A 19,640-nucleotide genomic window follows, 5' to 3' on the forward strand; every position below is an offset into this window, starting at 1 on the left:
CTATGACAACAGGTGATACTCCGCCTGCCTTGTGTCTGTCTGGAAATATACCGATGACAACCAACCTGAAGGGTTCAGTGAGAAGTGGGCCTGATACATGGAGGGTTTTTTGGTAGAAGTAAAAGCCACAAATAGACAAATAGGGGATGGAGACAGAGCTCGGTTGGTAGAATGCCTGCCTAGCCTGCATGAAGTTCTAGGTTCGATCCTCAGTCCCCCATAAAGCAGCTGGGAGGTAGATCCGGGAGGAACACACGTACAAGGTCATCCTCAGCTAGGTAGAAGTTCAAGGTCAGCCTGGGCGCCCAAGACGCTGCTAAAAACAAAAAGACAGACAACAGAAGGGCTGGAGACAGCTCAGTTGGTAAACTGCCTGCCACAGTCCCTTGCACCCACACAAGAAGTTAGTACATGCTTGTCACCGCAGCATAAGGGAGGCAGACAGGCAGATCCTTGGGACTCACTAGCCAGCTAACTTAGCTAAATTATTAAGCTCCAGCCAATGAGAGATTGTCTCTTAAAAACAAGTGGATGTTTCCCGAGAAATAACACCAGAAACTGGCCATGGCCTTCGTACTCACACATAATATACCCACACATGCACACTTTTTGGAATGGGGGTGGCATTTGAGACAGGATTTCACTGTGTAGCCAGGATGTAGCCCTAGATGTCATAGAACTCACTCTGTAGACCTGTAGATCGTCTTGATCTCTGCCTCCTGAGTGTGTGTGTGTGTGTTGGGGGGATTAAAGACATGTGCTACCACGCAGCTTTATATACACATTCATTTTTCTCTTTTTCCCCTTTACCTTTCTGCCCCACTCGCTCTGGCCCATAGGTTCTTTATTTGTTTCTCATTACGGATGGTTGTGAGCCACCAAGTGGCTGCTGGAATTTGAACTCAGGACCTCTGGAAGAGCAGTCGGTGCTCTTAACCACTGAGCACTGAGCCATCTCACCAGCCCTACATGCACATTCGTAAACACCCACCCTCTCACAAACAGGCACGCATACACATACCAAAAGAAGCAGGAGGAAGAGGAAAGAGAGAGAAGGGGAGAAAGAGAGAGAGAGAGAGAAAGAGAGAGAGAGAGAGAGAGAGAGAGAGAGAGAGAAAGAAAGAAAGAAAGAAAGAAAGAAAGAAAGAAAGAAAGAAAGAAAGAAAGAAAGAAAGGGAGGAAGAAGTTTAATGTGTTTATGGGTTAAGCAAAATTTTGATTACACATAGATTTATTTAGAACAATGGTATTAAATGCTGACTGTCAACTTTGCCTTTGCGAACTGTGCGTCCAGTACCACACTACCCTCTTTACCTGCGTCACCTCATTTTGTCTTCACAACTCCTTTAATGGGTACGCTGACATCTTCCTTTTACAGATGAGATTTACAAAGCACAGAGTTACCTCGTTAGTGAGTGGCAGAGCCAACGTTCCAGGCAGCATCCCACTCACACAGCATGGCTAACCGCTTTCTTCTAACACAATTTCCATCTCGTGGGATGTGTGACAGCGGGATGGGCTGTTGATACGAAGGCCTCGTGCCTGATGCTGTCCCATGAACTCTGAGAAACCGTCCTCAGCTTTCAGCACTGGGGACCGGAGGAGAGGCTGGGCTCCTGTTCAAAAGCTGGAGATCGAACCTTAAAACTCACTGTCCATGTTTAAGAAAGTCACTGAAGGATGCAAGATGACTGAAGGGCCCAAGAGTCTAAGGAGAAGCCATGGGGAGCAAGCAGCTGTCAGCCCTGGGCAGTCACCACTCTGGAATCTCCATGAAGCCGGATTTCAGGCCCTGCCTGATGCTGGGGACAAAGGCTCAGGCGAACTCTGGGGGCTTTGTGGGCTCTTGAGCTGATGACCATGGCAGCCTGTTTGTGGTGAGGTCTAGAGGTCCTGCTTGGCTTCTCTTGTGGGAGGGGTGAGGCCACAGCGCTCTTCCATGCCTAAGGCAGTGAGGTCACTAAGCCTTGGCTGTCACCATCCTGTGCCCTTTGACTGAGAGAGTGAGCTTCTGGTGGGGATATTTTGGTCTGTACTCACGAGCTTTTCCACGTTGCTGGTTTATAAGGCAAGAAAAACCCAAACCAGAATCTGAACAAACTGGCCAGTCTGGGAGCTTGCCGGCATGTCATTTGCTGGGTCTAAGTAATCAGGCTGTCTGCCACTTTCTCGTCTCTCTGTCTCCAGCTATCTGTGACCCGGAACTTGCAAAGTCATTCACAATAATTGTCAGAGATTCTCCTGCTGTGGATGCATACCTGGGAACCTTATTTGGGGTGGAGAAGGAATGAGAAATAAGTCCTTGGAAATCTCCCAAGCTTTAAGGCAAAAAGGAATGCATTGCCGCACCCGCATGTTTACTGTTGAATATGGTCAACACAATGAGTTTTCTCTTTGGTGCTTAGTTTTGGTTTGTTTGATTATGGTGTCTACGCTGACCTCGAACCACAGTGATCCTTCCCACTCAGCTTCCCAGGAGCTGGGATCACAGGTATGTGCCACCAGATTTGGCCAAGATAATTGACGAATGAATATCCTCATTGAACACACCAGTCTCCCTGTTTCTAACAAACTGATTGAACAAAACAGGCTCCCCGCCCCCCGACATTTCTATTCTCGGGGCTGCATTTGTTGGATAACTGTGATTTCTTTTCTGTCAGTTTCCAGAACAGAGATGCTCTTCCCTGAGACACAGGAACAGCCAGTCTGCCTGCTCAGCTGCTTCCCAGGGTCAGCTTCCCTGACACGAGGACCCGCCACACTGAGGTGGAAACATGAGTATCTCTCTACCTGTCCGCCCCTCTGTGGGACAAGGTAACTCTTCTTGCCTAGCTTAGCTTTACGCAGCCCTTTCTGCCAAGACTCTCAAGCACGTGTTCACTGTCTTCATCCAAACGTCCACTTAACCCGGGGATGACTGACGGGTACAGCTCCTGCCCATCTGGAGTGAGCCTCTCCTCCTTCCGAATCTGCTCGCCTCTGGTCAAACGACGTTTCCCCCTCCTCTTTTATTTTTAATATCAAATCCTTAGGAGAACCCAAAGTAGGAAAGGGATGCCCAGAAGCCAGAGGAGTTTTCTGTGCCACCCAACCAAGTTGTCACCGGATAGAGCGAGCAAACATTTTCTTGCCAAGCCCATGAGGTCATCTGTCAGCCTCTGTTGCAGTAAGTTATTCATTAGAGAGTATGAAGAAAGCATCCGAGGAGTCCGGCTTCTCTGGCTCTGGCACTGCTTCTGGCCCCTTCCTGCAGAGTCTTCACACTTTGCCCAGAACTCGGATCTTGCTTTACTGCACAACCTTGCATCTGTGAATCCTGCTCTCTGCAGCCCAGCCCAGACTCAGACTCAGACTCAGGGCAATGTAGGTGAGGGCCTCTCTGCCAAGGGCCAGCTTGATCTCTCCTTCCCTCTCTGGAGGTCCCTGGTGCACATTTTACCTGTCCTTCCTTCCTTCCTTCCTTCCTTCCTTCCTTCCTTCCTTCCTTCCTTCCTTCCTTCCTTCCTTCCTCCAGACTGTGAGCTGTCAGGACCCTGTGCTCTAGTTTTGGCTCCCAGCATCTGTCACAGCCCAGAGTAACACAGAATAGGTTTTTGTTCACTGAATAGAACCAGTCAGACCAGCTAACACGATTTTTCTCTTCCCACTTCCGACTGACTGGGTCATCATCATAAATAATATTTTCCAATCAAAAGCACCTAGATTAGCAGGAAATTATACACGCAGCAACTCTGGCCTGAATGCCTGTGTCTCAGACCTGGGGGGGTCTCATGTCACTTGCTTCTGCTACTGCAGCCTTGCATCTCTGTGCCGCTCTCTCCCTGAGTCACATGCCCTGCCCAAACAGGCTCAATCTAGAAACCATCAAACCCTACCACAATAAGCCCTCCGAAATGCTACAAATGATTCTCATATATACCCAGCCTAGAACCTGCGGTTGGTTGGTATTTGGGATTAGGATTGTACAAGTTGATAAGACTTTCCCAGCTTACATATCACGTGCCCCCAAATTAAATGCCAGGGCATTGGTTTAGCCTTTCCTCAGCCTGGAATATCTTGATGTGACTTATGATGGGAGAGGGGCTCAACCCAAGAACCCTGATGCTCTCTGCTTTAGTGAGACAGTTATAAAACATGACTTAGCTTAACTTGTTTACTGCTCAGACTTTCCATGAATAACTGGGATGGATTAGAGAAAGGAGTCTTGAGAGAGGGGTGATGTTGACCCCCTTTTCCAAGAGCAGTATTGTATCCAGAAGCAAATGCAAGCTAGCCCCAACGGGACAGAACAGCACATGCAATTCAGCCTTACTCAGCAGATCCAGCCCCTAACATGCTGGGCTGGAGAGATGGCTCAGCTACTGAGAGTTTATGTTACTTCTACAGAGGACCCGGTTTCAGTTCCCAGCTCTCGTTCCCAGGGCAACTGACAATATTCTTCCAGTTCCAGGGATCCAGCCCCCTTTACTGACCTTTGTGGGTACTGCACACTCATGGTACATGGACATATACAGGCAAAAAAATCATACACATAAAATAAAATAGTCCTTTGTATGGATGGAAGCCTTACGATGCAGACAGTCCTACCGTGGAGGGACCCCGCCCTGCCAAGAAGCCAGAGAACTTGCTGATTGAAGGTACCCCCTGGCCTGGCGAGGACCTTCAGTAACTTCAGTCACTAGCAAGGGGACTCCTGAGAGCTTCATGCTGGAAAATCGTTATTAATAGCCCAACGCTTTTTGTCTGAAGATGCTTGGGTAGGCTCAGCCACGTAGAGCCATGCAGAGCACCCATGGCTCTTGGAAACGACCGACTCTGAGCCTGGCCCTTGAGGGCACCGTGTCAGGAAGTGTATATCACAGTCTGACAAGCCTGTGGTGAAAAAATAAACCAAAACAGAAAAGTAACAGAATCAGCGAGTTCACTGGCAGCAGAATGTTTGATTAACAAAAATAGGGTTAATTGCCACGTTATCTGTGGCAGCCCTGAATTCAATACTAAGCATCTGAACGCCGGGTGGGTTCGAATGCTCGCCAACTGTATCATTGTTAATCCTAGACACTTGAATGCTAAATAAAAAATTCATAGGGAAAAAAAAACACCATGGAACTTTTTGTCCTAAATAAATCAATCATCTACTGAGCTGTAATGGCATGTAGGACTATGGATGAACCTTTCTTACTATCATGGTTTCTCGTTAGTCTCTGCCCGCCCCCCTCGCTTAAGACAGAGTCTTATGTAGCCCAGGCTTGCTCAAAATCACTATGGAGTCAATAATGACCTTCATCTCCTGATCTTGCCTCCACTTCAAGCATGCTGGAAGGGGTCACCACTTCAGCTTGCCCTCACTGTTTTAACAACAATAAAAACAGGTGGAGGTAGAGACAGGAGGGTTGGGAAGTCAAGGTTAGCCTTTAGTGCACTAGAGGCCAGCCTGGGCTACATGAGGATTTATCTTTTATCTTTTAGTTAGTTAGTTAGTTAGTCAGTTAGTTAGTTTGAGAGAGGGTTTCTCTGCATAGCCCTGGCTGTCCTGGAACTCACTTTGTAGACCAGGCTGGCCTCGAACTCAGAGATCCACCTGCCTCTGCCTCCCGAGTGCTGGGATTAAAGGCGTGCGCCACCACTGCCTGGCTTTTTTTCCCCCTTAAATGAGCAATAATAAACAAGTCAAGTAGCCTAGCAATAGATTAGTACACAGTTTTAAAAATCTTTAACAATGGAATGTATCAAATCAAATCAAATCAAAATAAATGAAAACCCAGTTTTCCTGTAAGTAGCATACTGTAGTTAAAACTCCTCCCAGGTAGCAAATTCTGGCAAGCTGACTGTACGTGCTTCAATTCTCTGGGCAGCTGCCACCCAAACATCCTTAGTCCTTTTTACTGAATAGCTGTTCACGCGTGCTTCTTTGTACCTCCCAAACTCTTTGTTTTCATGTGTCTATTTCTCAGGCTAAATCATTACAAAAGACCTTCCCAGTCTTCTCTTCTTTTTATGTGTAACAAAACACACCATTTAAGAAGACAGGTGAGTAGCCCATACCCTGTGTAACTGTTACCATCATCCATCTCTGGTGTTTCTGGTTGGTTGATTGATTGATCGAGTGATCTTTTATTTATTTATTTTTGAAACAGGGCCTCATAGTCTACCTCAGGTTGTCCTTATCTCAAAGCTATTCTGCCTACACGCTGGGCCAGGGGCTCCGAGTTACCATACAGGCTCTTAGAACGTCCGTGTCTTTCCAGACTGAAGTTCTATGTCCTTTAAATACTGCAGCTCCCAGCAGCAGTGGCCGCTTCCGTGTCTTAAGACTGAGACTTTCGGGGGCTGGAGAGATGGCTCAGTGGGTAAGAGCACCCGACTGCTGTTCCGAAGGTCCAGAGTTCAAACCCCAGCAACCACATGGTGGCTCACAACCATCCTTAACAAGATCTGATGCCCTCTTCTGGAGTGTCTGAAGACAACTACAGTGTACTTACATATAATAAATGAATCTTTAAAAAAAAAAAAAAAAAAAGACTGATACTTTCTCCTGGGCATATATCCAGAAGATGTCCCAACCGGTAAGAAGGACACATGCTCCACTATGTTCATAGCAGCCTTATTTATAATAGCCAGAAGCTGGAAAGAACCCAGATGCCCCTCAACAGAGGAATGGATACAGAAAATATGGTACATTTACACAATGGAGTACTACTCAGCTATTAAAAAGAATGAATTTATGAAATTCCTAGCCAAATGGATGGACCTGGAGGGCATCATCTTGAGTGAGGTAACACAATCACAAAGGAACTCACACAATATGTATTCGCTGATAAGTGGATATTAGCCCAAAACTTAGGATACCCAAGATATAAGATACAATTTGTTAAACGCATGAAACTCAAGAAGAATGAAGACCAAAATGTGGACACTGTGCCCCTTCTTAGAATTGGGAACAAAACACCCATGGAAGGAGTTACAGAGACAAAGTTTGGAGCTGTGATGAAAGGATGGACCATCTAGAGACTGCCATATCCAGGGATCCATCCCATAATCAGCTTCCAAACGCTGACACCATTGCATACACTAGCAAGATTTTGCTGAAAGGACCCAGATATAGCTGTCTCTTGTGAGACGATGCCGGGGCCTAGCAAACACAGAAGTGGATGTTCACAGTCAGCTATTGGATGGATCACAGGGCTCCCAATGGAGAAGCTAGAGAAAGTACCCAAGGAGTTAAAGGGATCTGCAACCCTATAGTTGGAACAACATGATGAACTAACCAGTACCCTGGAGCTCTTGTCTCTAGCTGCATATGTATCGAAAGATGGCCTAGTCGGCCATCACTGGGAAGAAAGGCCCATCGGACTTGCAAACTTTATATGCCCCAATACAGGGAAATACCAGGGCCAAAAGAATGGGAATGGGTGGGTAGGGAAGTGGGGAGGGGTATGGGGGACTTTTGGGATAGCATTGGAAATGTAATTGAGGAAAATACGTAATAAAAAAAAAAGAACTAAAAAAAAAAAAAAAGACTGAGACTTGCGTAAGGGGAGTCATATGGAACTTATCTTCTTGTGACTGGCTTGTTTCCCACGGGCTGGAACACTCACCAGAATTCCCTTCCTTTGCAAGGCAGAGTCCAGTGTGTGAGCACGCCACATCGCTTATCTGGCCACCCGTCACAGACCTTTGGAAGGCTCTTTGTAAACACCGCTAAGATGAATGTACAGAGTCTCCCTGGGTCCCTGCTTTGATTTCTTTAGCATGGATTCCCGGCAGTGGACCAGCTGGCTCCTAGTGCTTCTACTTCCGGTGTCTTGAGGGTCTGCTGGGCTGGCTTTCTAGCAGCTGCACAGGTCTACTACTCATCTGTAGAGTAAAAGATCTCCTCTTCCCACCCTCCCCACTTGCTCTCAGTCTTCTTGGGGGACAATGCAGTACAGGGACGCCATCCTTGCCTAGCATTAAGTCAGAAGGAGGTTTTGACCCTTCTGAGACAGTGCAAGGCCTCTGGCTACAACGGAGCCCACATTCTATAGGGCTATTCTGACTGTCAAAAGGAAAGGAGACCCAAAGGTGCTATAAGGAGCAGTGACTCCGTCAGCCTACCAAGAACTACCAGTGTCTGATGCAGTTCCTGACCCCCTAGAACTTGACTCACTCCCCTCCCCATGAACCCTTCTGATGAACTGTCCCACAGGCTTGGACCTCAGAGAGATATGCATAGCCTTGCACGTGACTCTAGAACCTGGGTTGGATGGCCAGTCTGGTAACCTTCCTGTGGCAAACAAGCTGAGGCCCAGTGGCTCCCTGTCAGGCAAGCCCACACTTGCAGCTCTAGCTGCTCCAAAGGGGAGAGAGTCTGAGCCTGCAGTCCCCACACCTGCCATGTGCTCTCTACCTCACCCTGGAGTCTTCAGGAACTACCTGGCACCAGCCAGCTTACTTCTTCCTGTCCTCCAGGCTGAGAGAGTCAAGACTGTCCAGGATAGGCCAGTACTGTTGGAGGCGGCCTTCCTGCCTAACGTGAAGGGGATGTGCCTTAAGTGGACCTTAAGCTGACATCTGTCCTCTGGGGAGTAGGTAGCCACCGGCTCTGTTTTCTGAGGCTTTGGGTGAGGGCTACAGTGGAGAGGGAGAATACAGCTTCCTCCCTGAACCCCACCCACACCACCTTGGTGGCACAGCGGGGTGCATCATGGTGCGCTCTCTCCAGAGCGCTGACACCCCAAATGTGCTCTCCCACAGCCCCCCTCCTTCATGCAAAGTGTTGTTGATCATCACCCGTCTCTACTCCCATCTCTGTCACCCGTGGGTCTTCCTGTCACCATCTCTCTGCTCTCCCCCCCTCAGCCTTTCCATTCCTACCTTCATGCTGAGTAACTCCGTTGTGTCCGTGAGTGACCCTGTACTCACCACACAGACCCTCAATTTCCTCATATCCAGTGTCTCCTTCATTTTCTCTTAGGTGCCCATCTTGGCTGGCAGGAGTGCAGGGTGTGTGGAAACTCAGGTGGTGGGGGGGTGGAGCACACAGCTTCAGAGCCTTTGTAAGTGACAGTCCCTGCCCAACAGTTAGCCCTAACCCTTTTCCAGCTCATGTGGCCACTGGAGAAAAGCTGGGGGTGGGCGGTGGGGTGGGAGGGATCAATAGCTGGGCCTGATGTCATCCAGACCTGACTATGACATGGCATGCCTCACCAGTTTTCCTAAGTCAAACTCATTCTTAGGGTGCATTGTAGGCTCCATAGCATTAGGGATGGGAGACAGACAGGCACAGAAAACAATCACAAGAATGAGACCTAGCCCCAATGGATCCCAGAAGCAGGAGTCTGGGTCACACACAGGCTGCCAACACTTACTACGGACCCTCACCTCATCTCTCCCTTTTCTGAGCTCCCTGCAGTGAAGGCTGGACCCACTCATGCCGTTTTTAAAGCTTCTGGCTAACATTCCACTGTCTAGGATAACCAACTACAAACCACACGCATCTTCTGTGTCAAAGACAAAAGGCCACACCCCGGACTTCTTGACAGCTTGGAGTCCACAATATGGTGACCTAAACTCGGTTTCATGCTAATGACTTCTCTCAGGCTGGTTGTCCCAACCCCCAAACAGCAACTCTGGGCAAGACAGAGGCCCTCCTGTTCTTCCTGCTGACTCTCCCCCTCACTGGTTACATCTCAGCATCTAGCCTGACCCCTGCAAAGCCTTCCTAACCCTTTCCGAGCTTGGAGACTTCATATGCGTCAGCTTTTCCCTCGGGCAACACAGGCTTCTCTGGTACACAGGCAATATTCATTTCACAGAGAAGGAAGCACAGCCTCAGGAGAGAGAGGACCTGCCAAAGTCACAGGGGCGGGTCCCTTCCACAGGGACACTCTGGGCCCGAGAGCGGCAACATCCCGCAGCCTCTCCCATGCTCCTTTGCCCCGCACACACCTGTACATGCAAGGGACAGGGACAAGGGCCTGACTTAATGAAAACCTCATGTGCAGTTGGGCTCTGACATCATTCAGTCTAACTGGCGACACCACGCTCTTGTGTTTAGGTTGACACCATGCATTTGTGTTTGTGGTAAGTTTAGAATTACATCAGCGGCAGAGGCTGTGTTGATTTAGTTACAGACCCTGGAATGGCCCTAAGTCAATCATCAAAAGAAAGAAAACAGCAAGCAAAAAAGAGGCAGCCAGCCAAGGAAATACAAACTACGGAGGGAAGAGGGTCGTGGAGCTCTGGACGTGGATAGCATTGGGGGAAAAGCAAAGACAGAGCAAGGATGCTTTTACCGTTTCGGGGAAGGCCGCTCTTTCCAGGAAAACGCCGAAGTGTGCCCGAGGGAAGGTGGACGCCTAATTGGGTCACCAGCGTTTTAACAGCCCACACTGTCCTGTCCGGGAGGCTCTTTCCTCTCATTTACAGAAAGAGCAGCTGAAGTAAGGCAGGGCTGAGACCTGGGACATCCTTGCAGCTGGCTTATATTGGGACAGGCCCATGGCCTGCTGGGACAGTAAAGGAAGGAAGGACAAGCACCCTGTGGGCCACAAAACTGGCTACCGTAGGGCAGAAAAAACGACCCACCCTTGGCCTCGACCACCTGATTGATACACATAGCAGTGGAAGAGCAAGGCAGGTCCCCGCTTCTACAGGGGTGAAAGTAAAGACAGGCATATAGGCAGGGGGAGAGGGAAGGGGGCATGGGAACACACGGATGCTGCAACCTAGTACTTGGTCAGCCTGAGCTTCCAGAGCAGAACTGAAAGTAAGAGCCAGCTTAGTAGCCCAGGTGTGGGAGCTCAGCTCCCCAAGCCTCAACCCCACCCCCACCCCAAATCTTGTACTCAGGCAGATCCTTGCTTTGGCCGTGTTTATGTTAGCACGCATATCAGAGTAAGGCCAAGGCAAGTAGGTGTACTGCCACTCCCAGAGTGGCCATGGGCTGATCTGAGAGGACAAGGAGGCTACGTGTCATTTGGTTCTGAAGGACTTTGCAACAGGCTCAACGGAAGACCTAAGGGGGAAGAGTTAGGAGGATCAGGATTTCAAGGCCAGCTTCAGCTACATAGCAAGTTCAAGATCATGAGACCTTGACTCAAACAAACAAACAAGCCAAAAAAACAAAAGCAGAGACTAAAACAGAACGAAAAAATCAAAGGAGGACTTAGTGATTCCCTATGCTCTGTTTCTGGAAAGGGCCCTGTGTCTGAGGACACTTCGTGGAGGGAAAGGACAGTCACAGTAACCGAAGCCTCAGCTCAGCACCCCAGCTCTACAGCCATGCTGTGCTCAGCAAACACTGAGATATTATTGACAGACGGAGGCAGTAGATGTTTCTGTGTGAGAAGCATGCCAACTCTGTCCTCTAGAGAGCATGCCCTCCATCACCAACTCTCTCTAGAAGGGTGGAAATCAAAGTGTAGCTTTGATCACCTTGTGTTTATGCTAACCTGGCAGTAGAGAGTTATTTAGTGGGAGCACGGAGGCAAACTGCCCATCCTTCTAGAGTGGCCCAGGTCCAAAAGATGGCTGTATGCAGTTATACATCAGACACGCTATCAAAGGGCTCTACCATGCAGACACGAGGGTTGGGCGTGTGGAGACTCAGATGCTACCGCAGTGATGCCCGAGTGGGCTGAGGTTTGGAATAGGGTTAAACACACAGTCAGTCTTCACTATTGGCAGATGTGGATTGGCAAATTCACCAAGCACTGAGACTTATCTATAAGCCAAAAGTCAGTGTTCGCGTACTTTCATAGTCACTCGGAACACAGTGCAGTTGACATTGTCTCCTGGGTGCCCGTGCTCCTGGTGGAGGCAGGACAGCGGCGCTCTGCGTTCAGCTCTCAGACTCTTACGGGCTTTCTGTTCATGGTTTGCTGTTGCCCATGCCTCTCCCAAATACAGAACTCCAAGTTCTTTAGGACTCTATGTCCGGTGAGCTTTCCCAGCTGAGTGTTACAGTGCAGAGCCTGATGTTAATGAGCCAAGAATATCCATTGAATAAGGTGTCTTAAACAGAAAGGAGGACACATCAAGGTCACACATAGATGGGATGTTTTTAAAATGTGGCTAGCTGCTCACAGGAATTTAACCCTGGGTCTCCCGAGGAGTAAGTGTGGCATATTCACTGACCGAGTATACGTGGCAACTTTGCGACCATAACTGTTATGGGTAACGAAAGCTGACTGCACACTGCAGCCAGGCCTGTGGCTTGAATCATGAAGTGGATAGCAGAGTCGCTAATGACTCAGACCCCACAGTGAAGAAGACAAGAGTGTTGAGCAGTGATTTGACAAAACCCCTTGCATTCCTTTGCACCTTGTTTTTGTTTTCATGAGAACCTTCACGGCAGGAAAAGTCTGTCTGTCTTCCAGGACATTGCCCAGATCAAGTCTCTCAAGTCACTTCCTGTGGCCGTGGGCCTAATAGTAATATCCCACTATACCTCACACCTTGGAGCCCCCAATTTAACCCTTCAGACTCAAAAGGACACAGTGGGATGCTCTCAATTGAGTGGGAGAATTGCAAATCGGGCTTTTGTAACGGGTCTGGCATTCACTGATAAGGAGAAAGAGGGAGAGCAATGTCCAGAGGACTTTGGAGAAGAAAGGGAAAGATCAACTTCTCCTAAACAGGCTAGGGACCACGGTGCTGACTCGGCTGGCTTGGGGAAGATGGCACAAAGGGGAGGAGTCAGGGGAAGTGAGCACAAATTTGAAACATTAAGAAGAAAAGGCACGTGGGGGAAAGGAAGAGAAAGAAAAGAAAATAGGAACAAGAAGAGTTTGAACCAGCCTACTGGAGAGGGGCCAGAGGCTTTGTCATGGACCTAAGGGTACCCAACCCACAGAAACATCCTCACTCCGGGACCCTTGCACTGTGATAAAATTGAGCAGGGGCTGAAAAACGTGGCCTACCGACCAAACCCACCCACCTTCTGTTTGTGTAGTACAGCTCAGCTAAGAATGTTCTGACACTTTGCAGTTTTGATCCTGAATACACACACACACACACTCAAAGGCACGTCAAATGGGCCTACACAAATTAAAAGTTGACTTTAGCAGAAGGTTGGAAGGTTTCCAACCCCACACAGGACCACGTTGCTCAGGATACACCCTGAGTCTTCAGAAGAACAGAGTAGCCCAGGCTGTGGGCTGGAACTGTGTACCTGGGTTATGTGAGGCTAGGGTGCGCTCCACTTCCTGGAAGAGTGCGAGCCACTGTGGCTGACCACAGGACTTGGATCTTTCGATTTTATATGAACAAACTATATTTGAAAACACACACACACACACACACAGCCACAGAAAAATCAAATCTTGGAAACCAGTACTTATCTCTAAAAGATTTCTGCTCTAAAGAAAACTGCAACGCACACCAACAAGCTCCTGTAATCTCAGCACCTGGTGAGATGAGGCAAAGAGGGCTGCTAGGATCAAGTCCAGCATGAGTAATAAAACAAAAGAAAACAGTTATTTTTTTTCTTAATTTTTAGAGGTGTATTTTATTTTTAATCATGTGTATGCTTGTGTGCGTGCGCCAGTGCTTCTCTCTCTCTCTCTCTCTCTCTCTCTCTCTCTCTCTTCCTCTCTCCCTCTTCCTCTGTGTGTGTGTGTGTGTGTGTGTGTGTGATAAGCGCATGTTGAGTGCCGTCAGATCGTCCTGGAGTTGGAGTAGCAGGCTGTGGCGAGCTACCTAACGTGAGCACTGGAAACCAAACTTGGATCCTCTATAAGAGCAGCATGTGTCTTTAGCTGTTGGTCTATCCCTCTCCAGTCTCTGCAATTCTTCCTTTTTATTTTTTTTCATTTAAAATATTTATTTATGTGTATGAATGTTTGGCTTGCATGTATGTCTTTCTACCATATTCATGCAGTACTCTTAGAAGCCAGAAGAGATGGCTGAATCCTCTGGGATTGGAGTTAAAGACAGTTGTGAGCTGCCATGTGGATGCTGGCAATCAAACCCTGGTCCTTGTGGAGAGTATACAGCCTCTGTGATTCACTTTTAATCACATAGCTGATAGTGGAGACGCTTTTCAGATCAAAGGTTGAAGCTGTGTTACTTCTTTCTGGCCTTCACTAGGGTGGGGGGGGGTGAGCTTGTTGGAGCCCCTGACACACTACAGCCATCTGGTGATTGTCATCGGTTGACTGTCAATCCTCCAGGCAGACTCTTTCCCCACACGTATGAGGCATTGCCTGGTGACTATGACTTAGTGTCTCAGCCTCTGCTGTCACCGATCAGCTGACTGGGGTCCTTCTGTTCTACCCAGGTGGAAATCATGACTAGAAGAGGAGAATCTCTTCAGTGTTGGAAGTCCCCATCCTGTGAGTGTCTGAGGCCAAAGGGCAGGACAGGCAGACCCAGATCTTACAGCACCAAGCCCTGGGAGTTAGGGCTGACTATTCCAGGATTATCTCAGAGACTCGAGATCTTGGGTTAGACTCATTCTGCTCTGGGTTTTAACCAACAGTGGCCCTGGTGCCTGGTGGCACCAGGCAGTACCTGCTAAGGTTGTAGCTCCTTAATACTACTTGAGGAAGAAATCTGGCCTCTGGCATTGGCTGGGTAGACACTGGGAAGATTTGGAGAGTCCAAGCCACATGAACACAGAAGGAGCTTACAATGGCCACCCTGCCTCCTACCTTGTGCATACTGGCTGGGATCTGGATCCTCTGTCTCAGGGCAGACAGGTAACACTGTACTCACAGGCTTTTTTCCCCCTCATATTTTTCAGTATATCTGTGTGGAGATAATCTTAGGGCCATTTTTGCATGCTAGGCAAAAGCTCTACCTTTTTAACTATGTCAAAACCCTAGAACCATTTTCAGTTCCTGTCTTCTACCTCTCCACTCAATGCCCTCTGATTGAGTGTGAATCAATCAATCAATCAATCAATCAATCATCAATTAATAAATGCAAGCCCTATCCTTCCAAAGTAACTGAGAGTTAAGACTCCATGTCTGTTGTCTTTCCCAATAATCCCAGCAGACACATGCAAACCTACTAGTATCACTGACAAGCTCAGTCTCCTTTAGATTATTAAACCAACTGCGACTTCCCGTTCTTTTCAACCTGCTTGGCTGGGTTTCTTCCCTCAGAACCCTATGAGACACAGAGGACTAACCAGCCCCACTGGAATGTTCTATGTGAATCCTGGGTCCTATCCAGACTCAGCTAGTTCTTTTACCAGGCCAAGTCTGGCTGCTTCGTGTATGACAGGCTAATCAAATCAAGATACATGGCATTAAGGGTCTGGAGAGATGGTGGCTACTGCTCTTCCAGAGAAGCTGAGTTCCGTTCCTAGCACCCACATCTGGCAGCTCACAAGTGCCTTTAGGAGATCCAACATCCACCTCTAGCCCCAAAGATGTCCAAGCCCTAACTCTTATTCCCAACCATAATTCCTTAATGGAGTTTATATAGGTGGCTGAGCTGAGGATCTAGATTGTCCAGGATCCTCCAGATAGCCCTAGATGTCTTCACTAGTGTCATAAAGATGAAGGGGCAGGCAGGGCACATGGTAGAAGAGGAGGAGGTGACAAAGCCAACGAGGAGTTTGAAGTGATGTGGCCAGGGGAAGCTAGAGGTCACCAGAGGGTGGCAAAGCTGGGAAGAACTCACCCCCATTTTCTAAGCATGCACAGCTTGATCCCAGTTACCTAGCTTCGGGGTTTTGAGAAAACAAGACAATCCTGTTTGAGCATAGGGATTCACGTAATGGCCAGGCCCCTGCTCTCCATCCTGAGAAGCCCTGGAGAGCTATCATCTAAGCATGATCCAGAGTCACGGTGCCCTCCTCTCAATATGCTGCTTATCCTGAACTTGGTGTTCTGCCAGCGCTCAGGATGTGGAGGCCTCTTCCACCAGCAGTCAACCCCGAAGATCATCTAACTTGGCTCCTGTCCGACTGAGCCGTCTCTTTGAAGGTGCTACCCTCTGGTCCACCGACTTGATGCATTTGGCTTTCAGCTCTCCGTGCTGTTAAATGAGAAGTTTCTTTCATACCGGAATAGAACAGAGGTCGCTGATACAGCCTATATGTCTGGTACCCAGGAAGGTTCTAAAGTACTGTGATGATGTTTTAACGCCTAAGTAAAATTAATCCTGTGCAGCCATTTCATACAGAGGTTCATTTCTTATCCAGGTATCTCCAAGAAATATCTTTCTTCCTTTACCCATGGGTGCTTTCTTATCCCTCCTGTTCCTCTCAATCTCCTACACCTCACTTCTCATGCTTCATCCATCTCTCTGGCATGCTCAGAGGTCAATGCTCAACATTTCCTTGTCTCCTCTGTGCTATTGGGTTTTCCCTCCCCTCCCCCACACCGTCTCCCCTCTGCCCGGTGGAAGTATCTGCAGAGATGCCCCACATACTCTTGGAGTCCGACATGTCAAAAATGATTTTCTTCTCTTCTTTCCTGTCCATTAATCTTCCTGTTTATCTGGACAAGCAGAGCCCCTGGGTAGGGGAAGCCAAAGTAGGACACAAGGAAGGGCAGAGCAGGGTTAGACAGCAGCTAAAAGCCTGAAAATGGGCCGTGTCCACAGGGACAGTCTTTGGAAGACCCCAGCAGAGGTGCAGAGCCGGGCATGAGATACAAATGCACCCCAGAACAGGCTGTAGGCTCTGTGGGTGGGGCTGCGGGAGGCAGCACAGAAAAACATTCTGGAGAAACAGGTTCCAAGGTTATCTCAGGGGAGCTTAAAGGCTCCCGTTCAGACACATCGGCTCCTGGACCTCCTTCCTCCTGCCTGGCTGTCCGGCTAGACTCCTCAGACCACTCTTGGCCTCACTTTCCCTTTAGCCAGCATAGCAGGTGGGTTCTATTGAAGGATGTCTCCGGTGTCTTCAGTCACATCCCATAACCTCCGAGGAAGGCCCTGGACACTGCCTCTTCCCACATTAATCACACACAACACTAGCACCAAAACTCCAAAGCTGTTGAAATTGCCTGTCAATCTAGATCCCATCGTATCTAGAATGGAGCCTGGACTCCCGAGAAGGCTGCTCCAAGGTCTTTCCCAACATGACCCTTGTCTCAGGTCCTGCAAGTGGGTGCCTCAAAAACAGGACAGCTTCCTATAAAGTTGCAAAATTCTGGTACTTGGTTTGGAACCTAGCATGCTGTAAACATTCCAAGGATTCATCATTTACATAAAGAGGCTGGGCTAAGGATGTCCACTAAGTACAGACAGGGAGGAAGCTTAAGAGCTTACAGCTTGAGAGCTTCCTCAGCCTCTGTGACCAACCACCTACTGAGGCCCAGAAGGTCAGCGTTTTTCGGAGAGTGAATGATCCCTAGTGAACCCAAGGCTGGACCCTTTGAGTGGTACCAGAGAGAATGAACAGGGGTGGTTGGGAAACATAGCATGAGGGGACTTGAGCTTTCACTCCTTAGCATACACATAAAGGACAAAATCTTGCTCAGTCAACCTTGCCTCTTTCCACAGAAGAGCCAGGCCTCTCTCAACACCTGTGGAAAATAGAGAGCACCTCTCTCCACGCTACCTGCGGAAACCAAGATCTGTGAGTGTTCAAGTCCCTTAGATACAATGGCACAGTATTTGCTTGTAGCCTATGCAAATCCTTCAACATATTTTAAAGCGCCTCTGTCTGACTTGCAATCCCCGAGACAATGCTGTCTGAGCAGATGTTACACTGTATTCTTGGGGGCATAATGGCAGGCTTAAGGTCTGTATGTGCTCAGCACAGATACATTGTTTCTTCCAGTGTTTTCCATCGATGGTTGGGTGAGTTTGCTGCTGTAGAACCAGTGAAGATTCAGTGGGATGTATATAAAATACTTGGGATGTTGTGGGTGGGGCCGGCAGGAAAGCTGCAACTGTGTGGGCTGCTGTTCTCCCTCAGGCTCCTAGAACCTGCAGATTTCACAGTCCCCACTTGCTTTCTCACCCTGGGCCATGCAATGCTCAGTTAGGAGAGAAATGCCATGCCGTGCCTCCTCTTCAGTCTGACTCCTCAGCTCAGAGATTTCCCTAGAATTCTGATTCTTATGCCACTTTTGAGCTAATTAACGGGCTTTGTATTCTTATGGCTTCTACTGACAACAGTAAAGAATCATTTGCTTTATTGATAAAATTCCTTTTGTTTGGTCCTAGGAACTATTTTCCCCATCGAACCCAGATTAACTCATTATCTAGGCATCTGCATGTGTGTTATGTTGAGTTCTATTGCTATTTCACAATCTCTGACAGCAAAATGAGGATTTCGTACTCAGTACTAGACTGACTCAGTCCAGGATCCTTGGTGGTTGGTGGAGTCCCTGCCTCTGCCCAGCGGGGAGAATCTTTAGTCTGAGGCCACAGGAGTGAGCGTCCCTCCAGGGAAAGGAGCTGTCTTTCCTCTAAGGAAATGACTGATATTCTACTTGTGCAGAAGGTCAGAGACAGGAAAAACAGAGCAGCCAAAATTGCTTTACGTGGACAAATATGAGGTTCTGCGGTTCTAGGATGATTTTCACCTTGTCTCAAACTGAGGGATTTTATTTCTTGTGGTAGGAGGACAAGATGAGAGGCCAGTCTGTAGGAGGTTGGCTCCAAGGGAGGCTGGACCTTAGAGCACAGAGGAGACCCAGGAGGCAGGCAACCCCCGCCCCCATCACCACATCCCACATCTGTGTAAAGCTGAGTGGTAGCTGTGCTGTCCCTCACACCCAGCCTTGTCGGTGCCTGTCAGAGCTCCTGGAATCCTTGGGGTTGGGGGAGGAGATCAAGAGGGCTGGAGTGGTAGAGGACAGCGTTCAGGTCCAAGCTCAGGGCCAGGCATGATGGCCATGCACAGAGCCGATGTCTGGTCTGCTATCTCAGTGTGGGAGGGCCTTAGCCCTGGCCACAGTGACTCTGAAGAGTTCTCTGAACCCTGTTTGATGAAAATCAAATGGGCTGAGAGTCAGATGGGGAGCAGGGATCTAAGAGAACCAAAACATAGACAGGAACCTGAGAGACAATGGTGCGCGCGTGCACGCACACGCGCATATGCCCACAAGTGTCTGGCAGTGGCATGGCCAGCTATCCAGCTGATTCCATTGGCAGTGGTCGAAGATGAGGGTGAGGCAAGCTGTGGTCTTGAGGTCCAGGTAGGCAAGTCCTGGGAGAAACTCTTGTGCTGGGTCGGGGTTCCCTGGTGAGAAAGCCTGCTCCAGCACTGCAACTCAAGGAAGAAAGACCTGAAGCCCTGCTAGAGGCTGATCCCTGTGTAAGGGCTGGAAGAACTCAAGGGTCTCTGAGGCCACTAAGTAGAGTCCCAAGGCCACAAACGAATGTGGAGTTCGTGGGCTGGGGGTCGGGGGGAACTGCACCTTGGGGGAGCAAGTTAGCTGGGCAGTCAGGGGAGAGTGGGAAGGCGAGAGAGCGGACTCTCCCTGTCTTAGGATGGACCTGTTACACCCTAGACCAGGCATTAAGGAAGGCTAATCTAAATCTAAGCAAGGAATGAACCCAGGTTTGCCTAGGGTCACAAAACTGATGAATTTTCTGGAACTGGAGTTACAGATGGTTGTGAGCCCACCATGTGTGTGCTGGAAACTGAACCCTGGCCCGCTGTAAAAGCATCTAGTACCCTTAATCACAGAGCCTCATCTCCAGCTCTTAAGTACCAACTCCTGTCTCCCAAGGATGCTTACCAT

This window comes from Mus caroli, unplaced genomic scaffold (assembly GCF_978045245.1).
Source record: "Mus caroli unplaced genomic scaffold, Mus_caroli_1 scaffold_10, whole genome shotgun sequence".
Taxonomy (NCBI): domain Eukaryota; kingdom Metazoa; phylum Chordata; class Mammalia; order Rodentia; family Muridae; genus Mus; species Mus caroli.